The following is a 14840-nucleotide window of genomic DNA, read 5'->3' as shown; positions in this document are numbered from 1 at the left end:
AGGCTCGATTATTTACAGACCGTCGCCATATAGCTGGAATATTGCAGAGTGTGGCGTAAAACTATACTCAATCACTCGGCGTACCGAGCGAAGTCTTTAACCACTAGGTTACCCCATCGCCCCTTCTGGACATAAGAACGTGGATACGCTCGATGGCATGCATCAACAACGATCCCGTTAGTCGCCTCTTGCGACAAGAATAGGTTGTTGAAGACCAGGGACAGGTTCCACGAAGCAAATTTAGCGCTAAAGTGGTCGTAAATCCCATACCCATAACCGTGGCCTAATGTAGCCTTAGCGCTAAGATCTCCTTGTTATAATTCGTTCAGATCCACTAAACGTTCGCAACACTTCGACATTCGTAAACCTGTTATACGATGAACTATAGAGTTACGATATGACTTAACGTTACGGATGCTTTGCACAACCCGGATCTTCTTGATTTCTAAAATTGACGAGACTGACAGAAAAACACACTGTAATCATATTTCTATGACTGATTTCACGATATATTCTCCAATACTGACGAAAGGGAATGAGGGCATTGTGATAGTGATAAGCAGTTATCCTAATTTCGGACAATTTCTCACCATCTGTCCATCATGCTGAGCAATACATGCACAACACATGGATGTCATACTGTTGATTAAATTGCCATCTGTTGGCCTTCATAGTCTCTGCTGACAACGGGAGCAGTTTGAATCAGCTGCACAGTGCAATCAATGTGATAGGATGACTAGGTCCACGTGTCGCTTTATTTCGGTATGCCACGCCCACGTCACATTGCAACCCAACCCTTTGGAATCAATCATGGCAAAAGTTAAAAAAATAAGTTAGAAATCAAGAAACGGTCCTATTTCAACACAGGAGTGGGCAAATATAAAGTTTTGAACGTTATTGTGGTTTAAATAGTCACTGTGCAACAACGATGGGATTGGCAAGTTCGTGATGGGCTTGGATCAACCAAGGGAATCTTTTACAATGACTATTATTGTCAACTTGCCGATGCCTTTGTATTTGACAATTTTATTAATTCTTCAATACATTGTATTCTCTGGGTAGCTGAATGACTTTGTTCATTCAGGAATATTTTGTTCACGGTCATGTCGTTCACGGTCATGTCGTTCACGGTCATGTCGTTCACGGGCGTTATTTCACGTCGTACTGTTCATCGTCTACACGTCCACGAACAGTCATCTCGTAGGCTGTCGTCCAATTCATGAACATCTTGTACACCACTTCCGTCATCACGGTTCACGGACAACCCGTTCACGGCCGTCAGTTCAAGTCGACTAGTCCCCTGACATCAGTCCAAGGTCATTCAGTTCACGTCGTCTACATCACCATCTTCTCGTTCACGAACACTGACATCTCGTAGGCTGTCGTCCCATTCACAGACATGTCGTACACCATCATCTTCTCCACGGTTGGCTTATGCAAGATTTTCTCGTTTATTGTCATCACTCACGTATCTACGGCACCGATGTCCAACGCGAATCCCCCGCCCTGGTGTAATGATTTAGACTAATGATACTGGTGGCCAGCAACGTGTACAGCAACGTCCTCACCCAAATCAATAGTAAGCCCTGGGGTTCACTGCTAAATTGTCCAACGTTTTCCAGCGAGGACTCTCCAGATTGTTTGATGAGATGACGTTTCCTACATGTGTTGAATGACGTGAAGTACTCTTTTACGATGGCGTTCATAAGAGCATTCCCTTTTTCCGTTTTCAGTGGAATCGGTTTACACAGCATGCATCAGAACCAGCAAAATCTTTACAAATTTCATGAAATTTGATCTGATGTTGAAATATATCACTGGCCTTCATAACGACATGGGCGGCTGTTACGTGTTCTTAAGATTTGTCTAACAATAGGCCTTCAATTGTAGACGGAGTGTCTATCAGAAACCAGTAAACAAACGTAGGTACATGACGTCAACAACTCCCGCAGACCGGAGCCAGCCTTTATCGGAATGAGCAAGTGAGTGAGTATGGTTTTACGCCGCTTTTAGCAATATCCCAGCAATATCACGACGGAGGATACCAGAAATGGGCTCCACTCATTATGCCCAGGAAAAGAATCGAACCCAGCTCTTAAGAATGACGAACGGACGCTTTGACCACGTGGCCACCCCACTGCTGCAGCGATTATCAGAATGTTCCTTACTTTGTCTAAAATCGTCAAATCAAATCGAGATCGAAAAACAGCCGTTTTCATATTAGAATGTAATACAGCTTATGTATGTTTGTCATCTTTTTTACGTCTAGCAAAAACCTATTTTTCCACTGACACATAGACATATGAATGCTGCAACTGCACGGATGCAGTGCGCTTTACGTGACGCCCTTTAGTTTAAATCGAAAATTGAATTGGGCAAAAACAGCTCTTATCTTGGTCCTGGTTTTCAGTTATATGCAGGAGAGAATTTAATTGGAAAAATACCATACATCAGGCATGTACGTAACACGCCTAACACTCCAGAGGTTATCAAATAAACTAGGAGGATTATTGTTGAAACGGCGTGTGCATCTGTGATAGATGAGTCTTTGGGGGAAAATCGTTCACTCAGCTTCAGAAAACAAGAATTTAATCAGCCTGACACTAACGCGTCCATCCCTTCTGGGGGATGATTACAGTTTGATTAAAGCGCTTTGATAGTTCGGTTTCCACGATAACAGTAAACAATAGTAGCGTTATTCACTTAATATTGGTTGATGGGTCTGAAATTAGGTCAGCACGAGTGAGTCAGTCAGTTTAGTGTTAAACCACTTTTAGCAATATTCCAGCAATATCACGGAGTGAGACGACAGCAATAGGCTTCACACATTGTATTTAATTTGGGAATGGGACCCGGGTCTTCGGCGTGACGGAGCGCACGCTTTAACCACTGGGCTACGCCACCGCCCATGTGACGCTAGAAAGCATAATGAGCCAAGCTGGATATGGCAAACACTTCGGCTCACTTCCAGCATACCGGTTACAGATGCCATTACATAGATAAAGACACTTTTTATGAATAGTGAAACCTTGCTGATTTGGACACTGTTTATTCCGGAATTCTATTGCACCGTTCCCAGCGTGTATCTGTTAAACTGAGGGGTTGTGGATTATCCTGGTGATTAAAGTGTTTGCTCATCACGACTGGTTCGATTCCCCACTTGGGTACAGTGTGTGAAAACCATAGAAATGTGACCAGTCCGGCCTTATACTGAAGTAAATTGATGTTTCTTTCTAGGAACATTTCTGGAAATTTTAGAAAGAATAAACAAGATCAAAACGGAACTAGAATTTTCCTAAAATGAAAAAAAACAAGGATTTGTGTAGGATTCCAAACTCATAGCCCCTGGTAACGAAAATACTGATATCGTGTTCAGTGTTTGGATCATTTTTGAAGCCTTCTATTCTAAAATTCAGAGCTATTTGAAGATTGTCTTAGGATATTGCCTTCAAGGCAATGACATAAAATTAAGCGTTAGACCCTCTTGGTCTTTATTAGCCCTGCTATCAGTAAAACTCAGGTTACCTCTGAAGAGCCATTAAATTGTTTTTAGACATAACATGAACTGTGAAATTAATAAAATCTACGGTGGGTTTTTTAGCAGGTCAAGATACATTCGTGACAAGAGCTACCAACATTACGCCCATAACCACTGACGTGAATGTGAAGGTCACATTTCTTTCAACTACTTAACAACATTCAGTCGGTATTTTTCGATATTCGTCATCGGGACTAGTGAATGGAATTAACATGAACGCTTACTATTTATGTGGTGAGGATTGTGGTGATGGGTCTGTTGAGTGAGTTTAGTTTTACGCCGCATTTAGCAATATTCCAACAATATCACCGCGGGAGACACAAGTAATGGGTAAAGTTAAGAGTGTATAAAAATATTCGTTATTTGGTTTATATTCCCTATACAATCTCTCATGGTGCATGGTGGGCGGGCTGGTTATGACGCAATGTTTGTGATCGAGGGAGGTTGTGCTGCTTGGATCGAGCCCACCTGTGACCGGATGTGAAGACCTTGGTGTCAGCTTTGTGTGCAGACACTTTCAACGTTGTCACCACCCCGCTAGTGTACAGTACACAACCATGTGCTCTTAAAAGAACCCACGAATCCGTTGGTACGTGACCAGGTGGTGGTCACATGAATTTGTGCCAACACATAGTTGTTGAACAGTAAACTTGGACGAAGTGCTGTGACTTTGTGTCCAAGTCCACCCAACAGTGAACAAGTACCTCATTAGTATGAGAAAGTCGCAATAACTCGCTGAGCCTAGTGGCTGCAAGAGTTGTATGATCCCCAGGGAGTTGAGATTGATAATATCATGTGCCGATGAGATGCACATACAGTGATCGAGGGGGGGGAGGGGGGGAGGGAAATACCATCGCATTGAGCATGTCCTTGTATGGCTGGGTATGTGCGCTACGTGTATAAGGGGTACCAATAAAAAGGGGCACCAGGTGCCACCTGTATGAAATGCTATTATGTGTTTACCTTTTAGGCAGCATGGATTGCAGAATTCCTGGGGAAATGGGAATTTAAATGGAGGGTACTGTGATTTTTTGACAGGATCTTAATAATGTAGCGCCTTGAGTACGCCGTGTGGTCTGAAATGTGCCACAACACACGTTCCGTTATTTTCAGACGGTCAATAACATTTACAGGTGTGGAGCCAACGGCTTTAGTAGAACATGGGAGAGTGTCTCTACTGACATGCTGACCCATTTCTCAGAACATACCTTAACATCAAAACGAGCCCCAGTAACTGCCACACTGGGCGCCATCTCACATAGCAGGTGCTTGTTTAATCAAGACGTTGAACTCTCTTTATTTTCTATATCTTATCGCTCCGTGAAGTTTGGCTCAAAAACTTATCCGCCATGCCATCACAACAGGCATGCTAGTTAAGGTAAATATGGACATGCTTTGCAGCTGAAACTGTCAGATATAATCAGTAGTACATGTAATTATTTGTTAGCCAAACTCTACTTGCAACATGTATCAGCACTCGAAATGACGACTCACCGACAGGCAGCAATAACTTACGACAATACGAAAAGCAAACCTAAAGCATGGCGGTTAATATGACATGGCTTATCATGATTTAAATGATTACATCATCGTGTTAAATTTGATTTGTGAAAATAAGATATTGTTTTAGTATTTTTCATGAAATAAAAAGGCTACAGGTTTTACCAGCAAACCGTTCATCGGTATTGAGATCAGACTGAAGAGGAACTGCCGCCATATTACGACTTATCACATAGCGGTCCAAATGCGGACGAAAAGGTCACATCAGTGTCGGGTAATCTTGTGATTTACCGGTGTCATTTGTGTGGACGTGAGATAGCAATGTTCTTGAAAACAGGATGTACGATAAAAATACTTAATATCAGGGCTCATGGACAGGTTAGCCGAACAGGTATATAACATGACATTATGTTAACAACTTCGGTGTAATACAATATGATTATCATTATTTACAGTGGTAAGTAATTATAATGGCGAGGTTTCATAAGCATGTAAAAGTAATTAATAGCGACTCATAAGTTGCCAGTCTCTTCTAGATGGTAGAGTCAGTCCATTGTACGAATTCTCTGTATTGAAAAATATACTGTTTATGAATCGCTGTCACATATTTTCCCACCCGAGTCCCAAACACATGCAAGGGCGAGTAAACTTTTCATCTGACAAAACATGGATACTTATGGTACAAGTCTAATGAGGAATTGTATCTGTGATACAGAGTCAGTTTGGAATCCATGCACTTGAATACGGTCATTTCAAAAGGCGAAAGAAGCAAATCCTTACGTTACTCAGAATTTGTTCAAATGCAGTAGAAATTCCGAACGAATGCCTACACGTTTAAGAATGTAGTTTCATGGTCCGTTTGTGTTCCTCATATAGTATCTTTATGGTCCTTACAAACAGTATCATTGATCTACGTGGAACCTTTGCTCTAAAGGTATTTACAATTGTTCCATGTAAATATTGATTTACCTATATACAAACAATCAGTGTTCAGTTTGTACGATATACATATCACATGACATACATACAGTGAATAACGCTTCAGGTTCGAACAATGCCTTGGTTAATCTAGATTTATCGCAATTACTCGAATTTTCGAAAGCCGAAACGGTTTACCGTAATAACACTATCACCGTCAGGTTAATGGCCTATTAGCGTTTGAATGAGGAGGTGGGCACTATCCACACAACACTGGAACCTTACTAGAACACTGTGTACTGTATAAACTCGTTAATATGGATGGTAGGAATGACAAGAGACCTACACCATATGTCATTTACCATTTACACCAATGTGTTTGAGGAGCTTGGCACTATCCATACAGTAGTAGCACATTACTAATGGTCACTAAAACACTGCACAATGTACAACCTCGTTAAGACGGATGGTCGGTATGACAAGTGACTGGATTGACTAATGTCCGGAATATAAAGGAAAACAAATATTCCTTTCACCGCAGCTTGCTTTGCAGACTTGGACCGATTCAGTGTGTTAGGATCCGATGTTTCCCCGATTCATCTCAGTAAAAGTACCTGGATTAAATGCCCTATGTCGCGCTCGTAGGCTCCTCATAACTGATCGTGTATTACCTGCCCTGCTGTGGATTGCAGCTGCGTATGAAGACAGACTTCACCCCACGTATTCAATCAACAGCTGATAAGTGCCCTAATATTAAGAGTAACTTCTAACAATAAAACATTCTACAATGTCGGAAAGACCTGTCACGAACAGTAAGTTCATTTCAGTTGGGCGTTTTATTCAATATTTATCTTAAGTAGTCGCGGGCTCCACAAATCAGGAATCCTGAATTAATTTCAGTTCCGATTTAAAATTCGTTAATGATACACACTCACACTGATACACAGTCTTATGATACCCACGGTTTATCTCCCCGTCTAACCCAAAACGTTACGCGTGATCACGCTGCTATTGACTCCAAACAGTGTGTGGTTTTGTTCTGACGAAAATACTTTAAATCTAAAACTTGATAAAAATGACTAACCTTAAAATAGAAAAAGAACATTCTCATTATGTAAATATACACTGGAATATTATCCCTGTATAACCCAAAACATAAGACGTGGTCACGTAAGGATTTCAGCACGAGTCCGAACAGACGAAATGCTTTAAATCTATGAGTTTGATTGAAAAGGACTAATCTGACAATTATAAATATATTCTCACCCTTTAAATATATATTGGAAACGTTTGTAAATTTCGAGATGTCTAAAATTGGAACGCCAATCAGTACGCCAGTGAAAAAGGGGCTAAAGGACCAGTCTGGCTTTAACTAGGGTGGAGCGAGTGAGTGAGTATGGTTTTACGCCGATTTACCAATATTTCATATCTCGGTGGGGGACACCAAAACTGGGCTTCACACATTGTATCCATGTTGGGAATAGAACCCGGGTCTTCAGCGTGATGAGCGGACGTTTAACCATTACGCTACCGCACCGCCCCTCTACCAATGAGGATTTGAAGGATGCGACTTATATTGGCTGTAATAAAGTGTATTGATCTTCGACTCCTGCAGAGTGTTTACACTGCGTGAAAGTAGCCTTTCGAAAGAGTTTAGATCAATTTCTGCAGTGAAGCACTGCTTGTTAACACACGTAAATCGATAGAAATTGAATTATTTAAAATTTCAAACTGACACAGCTATTAATCATGATGGCTCGTCTCCCTAATGCTTTTCATAACGATATAAAGAAAACATAGCAGAATATACAACAAATTGCATTTAATCATGTACATTTGTCAACATAAACAGATCAACATATCAGAGAAATAGCAGGAAATGTATGAAGAGACAGTCGGGGAAATGTCCGATGATTGTTATTTGAATATTGCCCTGATTAACACTTCTTGAACATACCTGCTGCAGTCGAAAAGACTCGCCATCAATATCCTAACACATATCCGAACATGCAGATACACATTCACGGTAACATTTTCAGTTTGTGTATCTTTGCAGTATGATTATCACAGAGCACGTCGAAGTTCGTTACATCCGAAACACGAACTTAAACAATTCTTCGAGTACCTGAGAGACTCTTCCTATAATCCGTCATCATTCGACACAAGGCGTTATTAAAATAAGGCAATATTGTAACCACGTCAGTTTGTCGTTTAATAATACACTGTCCTTGAAGAGGATTTCTTCAGTATTGGTTTAGCAGCCCTCTCCGCAGACCCATGGGAGAATGATCTCGGACGCAGGGTAGTGGCCAGTTTCTCCCCCTGATGTTCGTCCGGCCAATGCACATGTAAATGGTCAAGCTGAGTCGTTTGTTCAGCGATGGCCAGCGTCGCCTTTTTCCGTCGAGGTTTCATTGCCGACGTATCACTGTGAGACCTCTCCCTGAAACCTTCGTCCTTGACCTCTAACTGGGCCCGTATGACCCCTGGGGACTTAGGGGATTGAGGACTGTGGGGTGGGGTGGACGTTGAATGGGGAGACGTCTTCCCGTTGGAATTATGTCCATGTGCACGTTTATGATCGTGTCCATGACCATGACCATGGGTACTTCCATGTTCGTCTTTATAGTCAGATGCATGCGCTCGTCTGTGACTACGTGTTTCACCATGTCCCCCTGCAGGTGCCCGTTCTTCCTTGTCGGTGTCATCGGGCGATGTCACTTTTGAGCTAATATTTAGAAAACGTTTGAGTTTTGTAAAACTGTTTGTCCGTTCCCTGGTTGCGCTGTTTCTGTCATCCTTTTTATTCTTCTCCTTCTTATTCGAGTTCATTTCCTTCCGAACATCCTTCCCCACCGTGCGTCCCGCTGCGTCTCGCCAAGTCTCGTGAATGTGCAGCTGGTGAAGCACCCGCTGAAAGTCCGACGAACCAGTTGGAATATCTCTGCCCTGAATCTCACAAGACGTGGCACCAGTCCCAACGCTTTCCATTATCACCTGATTATATCCCAGCTCCGTCAACTACACCACACATCAGCACAATGTCGTTCTTGTCATCGCTTGCCAGTGCATATCACCGTCACTGATTTTTCACTCCTACCTGGTCCGCGTTTCTATATGAACAGTCGCTCTAACATTGTTTACTCTCAGAAACCTCACCGATGTCAGCCACACCAGCTTACGCCGTCTTATAGCATACCTCGGCGTGGGGAACACTTTTATACTCAATCGGCTGACGCTTCACGTATCGCGCAAACCCCGCTGGTAGTTGGCCTCATGGCGAACTGGTAACTGCTCTCGGTTAGAAAGGCAGGACATTCGGATCAGCCCGTTTGTATCATTCTTATCTCGGTTATCCAACCCTAACCGCCTCGTACGAGATCCCAGTGACAACTGTACTGTTTAATTAAAGGACTGCTTCAATCAATATCAACGTGGCTTCTGGATTAAAGTAGGGGTTACATTATGATTAATGAACCGGTGATTCAATTATTTGCCTGGTAGTGTTAGAGTATGAACCACGTATAGTCCGTTTGAAATGGACGGTTGAAACCTACAGGTCTTCTGTATTGATCAAGTCCGAGATAGGTACGTACACACCCGCTGTTTTCCGATTGCATGACGTGAATTATCGACGTTCTCTGCAAACGTAGATGGACTTCAGTTACAGTCAGTTATTTTTTACATAAATATTTTGAAAGTTGATTAAGGTATCTGTCAATATTTCATTAAGCTGAAAGCAATCAATTAATTGTTACAATTTACGAATAAGTAACAGCACAGTGAGAGAACGATGAAGCGGAACGGTTGGGGTCCAAAACATCGAGTTCATATGCATGTTATATTATCCCCAACCATACCACGAGGGCGTTTCGTATGTATTACTTACAGTATCGATTTCTTTAATTCCCAGCGGATTTCGATCGAACACTAATCTCGAACGTGTTTACATTCGTTTTCACTCGTTCAGTGCGTATGAAACAATTCTCTAATACTGACTTTCATCGTGCCAGGGAGTCATTAATGGTGCCCAGTACACCCCGGGGGTGGTCCTGTTTTTGAACTACTGAGCGTGGTGATAATGAAATAGAGAGTGAGCTCGCATGCTCACTGTAGGCTGCTTCAGCCCATATTCCAGTAATATCAAGGCATGGGACATCAGGAATGGTTGAGTGAGTTCAGTTTTACGCCGCTTTTAGCAATACTTTTTGCACTATTACGACGGGGGACGCTAGAATTGACTCGAACTCGGGTCTTCGTCGAGACATGGGACGCTTTAACCATTAGCACACATGCGCGCTCACACACACACGCATGCACGCACGTACACACACCCCCCATTGCAACCACAGACCTGCTACAGACCGTGGTAATGAGGCACATGTTTGTTTCACTTACTTGTCACCCTTTGTAGATGTCGGGATTTGCATTCGGTCGACATTGTTAACCGACAGCAAAAACCATTCAGAGCAGCCCTAATTAACACATCGTTAGTCGTCCAGTCTTGTCACCTTGTACACGTGTGAGGTATTTACGAAATAATTACGAAATGATTACAGTTAATGTAGCTGTTTATATGGTAAGCAGATGTTGTTCTGACCCACGAAGATTGTCCTTTGAGTGACTGTCACTGTGTGTGGCTTGTGGGGTATGTCGCAGAGGCGGAGCGATGGCACCAATACGCTTATCTAAAAACACGACATGAGGACCGAGGAGGGAAAACTCGCCAACTACTGATGCATCAACTTAAAGGCACAATGTCTCACATTTTCGACAATATTTTGGCCTTAGGACATATGCACTCACTTTAGCTTCGTATAGATTGAAAAAAGACATACTATCCCTTACGCTTGAAATTATACCTTAAATAGATAATTGAAACTACCATCACAACAGCTTCCAAACGGAGAACACTTGTCATGTATGGAATGTAAACCGATTGCTCCGTACATCGAAAACTGTCGCAAGCAGTGTTGTCGATCTTTGCCAAACGCTTCTCGAATCGCAAGAAATTCGTAAAGAGCGCGTCAAGGGAGGTAACTCGACAGTGTTCGCTTGATACAAAGTTCGGCCGGTCGAAGGTTCGAGGGTCGATTTAATGCAGCGTTGCATTAATTCCTTCGAACATTTTAATTTAACATTATAATCCAAATACGTAACAAATGTAAACAAATTATATGGTAGCTTCCACGAGACGTGTTAGTATTACTGATAGAAACGAAGTATTTTTTAAGAGAAGTGTTGTGATAAATAGTGGCTATAAACTATTATGGTTAGAGTATAAATGTGTACTGGCTGTAAGAAGCACCCCTTAAAGTACTCCAGATTTCCGTTAAGGTTTTCGTGAAGAGATCATTTGAAAAATAGAAAGTGTTGAGGGTTAATAAGTGATTTTTCAGTGACTAAGTAAGAGAATACGGACGTGTTTTCTGTGTACAACTTACTGAGACAGTGGTTGATTGATAGGGCGGCTACGTGAGTGAGTGAGTGATGTTAACATGGTGTTTAACAGAGAGCTGGGAAGTATTTCAGCTTTATTACGGCGGTATGCAAAATATGGACCAGACAATCCAGTGATTGGCGACATCGACATCGAGCTACTTAAATTTGATGGCATGCATCAGTCAGGTCCGCTAGCAATGATCCTGTTAGTCAACTCTTACCACGTCCAGGTCTGGTCTGGATTATTTACAGACCGCCGTACAGTAAAACTAAACTCACTTTCCACGAGCTTGCGTTGCTGATGATCATTTTACGGGGCATCTGGCTAACGACGTGATGTATCGCTAGTCTGTAGACCAAATAAATACGTCCCCGTTTACCATTCTTCAAACTAACGCATTTGATTAATTTGAAGAAAAAATGAATGGCATAAACTGCTGAGCGTAAGTACCCATCCGTGATGTATTGTACATATTACACACGACAAACGCAAAGCAAAACGCATTTGCTTGATCCATGTGGCTTTCCTCGCTGAAGGTTTTTCAAAGACGACATGAATGTGATGTTAATGCAACTCTAATACCATTATGTACAACAATAATTCAGTACTACTAACGTTCGCGACCGTGGAGCTAATTTTGGGCAACGTAGTAATGACTGCGACCGTGTTCGTGGAGCGAGCATTTGGCGTCAAAAACGCAACCATGGCAGATTTCTTACAAATGTACCGAGTGATGGTGACCACAGAGCGAGCACTGCGAAAGGTTTGTCACTAGTATCACAGAGTACACGCAATGTTCGCTTCACACTCATGGCCGCGGAAGGTCTGTTTTCAGTAGGGGAGTATAGATGAGGGTCCTAGTTAGAATATTGGCCTTCAATAACCCATGCTTGTCGCAAGAGACGACTAACGGGATCGGGTGGTCAAGTTCGCTGACTGATGTCTTCGATTCCCAATTGCTCGGATGGTTTCTCATGCCGCTGATCCACAGGAAAAACTGTAGCGCAAGTGGGTTGCGCAGCACAGAGAATATGAAAGGTCCACTTATACGTGACTGAAGCGAGCAAAGGTTGGCAACGTACTTCCCTCGCTTCGGATCTAAAAATTAGTTTTCATTTCAACATAAAATATCGCCACCATCACAGGTACACTCCCATTTCCTCATTTGGTTGTGCTCTCAGATTTCCTACCCAGTGATAAATAATTACTAACAGGAAATAATTTTCATTCAAAATTTTAAGCGCCACTTGTGGTATTCAGATCGTTCTTCGCCTCCATTACCCCTGCCAGCTTCCGGTTGAACGAAGTGATGGAACAAGAATGAGCAGAAATTAAGAAGAAATACCTTAATGCTTAATTTTATCATGAACCTGCTGGAGTTTATTTGTCTTATCTGTCGTCGTTATTGTTAGAAGTTTCGTAACATATATTCTACATAAAACACTTCTCGCGTAATGGGCGAATGAAACAGGGGAGGTAACTGTAAGTATTCCATATGGAATGATACATTTCCTGTTCCTTCATTGCGTTGATCCGGAAGCTGGAAGGGGGAATTGAGGCGAAGAACGTGAGTAATTGTTCAACACGTCGTTGGGAATGTGAGAGCACAACCCAGTGAAGAACTGGGTGTATACCTCTGATGATGGCGGTATTTTATTTTGACATGAAAAATATTTTTCGAACCGAAGCGAGGAAAGTGGGTTGCCAACCTTTACTCGCTTATCGCCAATGTAAGAAAACTGGTCATTTTCTCTATCCTGCGCAACCCCATTTGCGCTTCAGTTTGCCTGTGGCTGATCACTGGATTGTCTGGTCCCGACTTGATTACCCCCAGACCACCACCATGTAGTAGGGGAGTAGTTTTTGGTCCACTGGAAAGCCACGCACACGATTTTTTTTAGCTATTGTAGTGAGTGCACATTAATAATGACATTACATTCCTTAGTACACTGTCAGTATTGACAGGCAAGTGACTTAAATGAACTGTCGTGGCCAGATATCTGTGAGTAAGATTACAACCCAGCAAGTCATCGCAATGTAACAGTTCTTGCAACGTGAACAACACCATCTCATTTTTCAGTTTTACAGACAACATTATTTCATGAACCACCAGAGTATAGAATGTATCTTGAAATATTAATGTTTATGCAAATTACAGTTTTTCATGATTTGTTCATTTGTAGCTATTTGAGGAATATATTAGGCATCATGGGAACATTTAATAGAGACATCTGGCAATGTCATAGGTAGCACGGGAAATCGGTGATAGCGTAATCAATAAAATAAGTAACTATTAAAAAGTATTTCATATGAGTGATTGAGTGAGTGAGTGAGTGAGTGAGTGTGGCTTTACACCCCTTTTAGCAACATTCCTGCAATCGCACGGCAGTATACATCAGTACCACTTTTAAAATGAAAATGATGTAAATATGATTGTACTATTTTAAAGTAAATAAAGACAAGAATGAACTTTGAATTCCATTAAGAAATGATGCACAAAAATTATCACCTTTTAAACAGACGAGAGTGATGGTGATAAAAAAAGGTTTTCCTAACAGTGAATATTTACAACATTAACGAATGACCTATGCCGATTTGTGGCTCGAAACGTGAATCAAGGTGTAATATGGATAAAAATTCAATGTATTGAGAGTGTTGATTTCCTCGAACTGTCTCGATGAAAACAAGCATGGCGTGATTATAGCCCCCCTGAGCTGTCCACATTGATTGACCTTATTTTGACCTGCGTGGCAATTGCGTGCACAGTGTCGGCTATTTGCAGATCAGCCACATAACCGTCTTGTCTCACGAAAACTACCTACTCGCATGTATTCGAATCCATTTGAGGTGCTGGGCAGTGGTGTAGCCTGGTGGTTGAATCGTTGGCTGGTCACGCTGAAAGCCCGGGTTCGATTCCTCTCTTGTTCACAATGTGTGAAGTCCATTTCTGTTGTCCCCCGTCGTGATATTGCTGGAATATTGCTAAAGCGGCTGAAAGCTCACGCACTCAGCAGACTTCACGAGGAATAGAAAAATACAGCAAAGACAGCAACATCTACCCAATTCGTCACGGGCTTTAAAAATGACAGTATGTCAAATGAAAGTAGATGTCATTGCAAAAGAGGATCCGAAGGTATCCGACCCTAATAATAGTATGCTATTATATGAATGACAGTCAGCTACATGCATGCAAGACTGTACATTAAACTACCCATTCCGTCTATACGACTCAAGCTTCAGGGGTCCACTCAATCACCACCACACTGTGCACTGTGAATCAATGGCTCTTGTAGTGAACTGGTGGGCAATACATCAACTCTAGACTAGGATTCAGTTAAGCTGGCGGAATATTTTAAATGTGTTTTTGTGTTTTTGTTTGTGTTCTGTTTAAAGGCTGACGGGGGTGTTTCTGGGTGGCAGCGGTTTGGAAATAATCAAGTC

The 14840-nt window shown here is 42.0% G+C and overlaps 1 protein-coding gene across 1 annotated transcript in view; it reads left to right on the top strand.

Moving 5' to 3' along the window:
* LOC137290350 (AP-1 complex subunit mu-1) overlaps window positions 1–14343 on the top strand; it is a 190511-nt gene extending 176168 nt beyond the window's left edge. Inside the window, exon 12 of the mRNA XM_067821205.1 lies at window positions 14329–14343. The gene's annotated coding sequence lies outside the window, so the exon portion shown is untranslated. The remainder of the gene's footprint in view (window positions 1–14328) is intronic.
* Window positions 14344–14840: the final 497 nt, after the last annotated feature.

The sequence above is a fragment of the Haliotis asinina genome, chromosome 7, assembly GCF_037392515.1.
Source record: "Haliotis asinina isolate JCU_RB_2024 chromosome 7, JCU_Hal_asi_v2, whole genome shotgun sequence".
Lineage (NCBI taxonomy): Eukaryota > Metazoa > Mollusca > Gastropoda > Lepetellida > Haliotidae > Haliotis > Haliotis asinina.
Note: the sequence above shows the minus strand (reverse complement) of the source record. Positions and strands in the feature narration are given on the sequence as shown.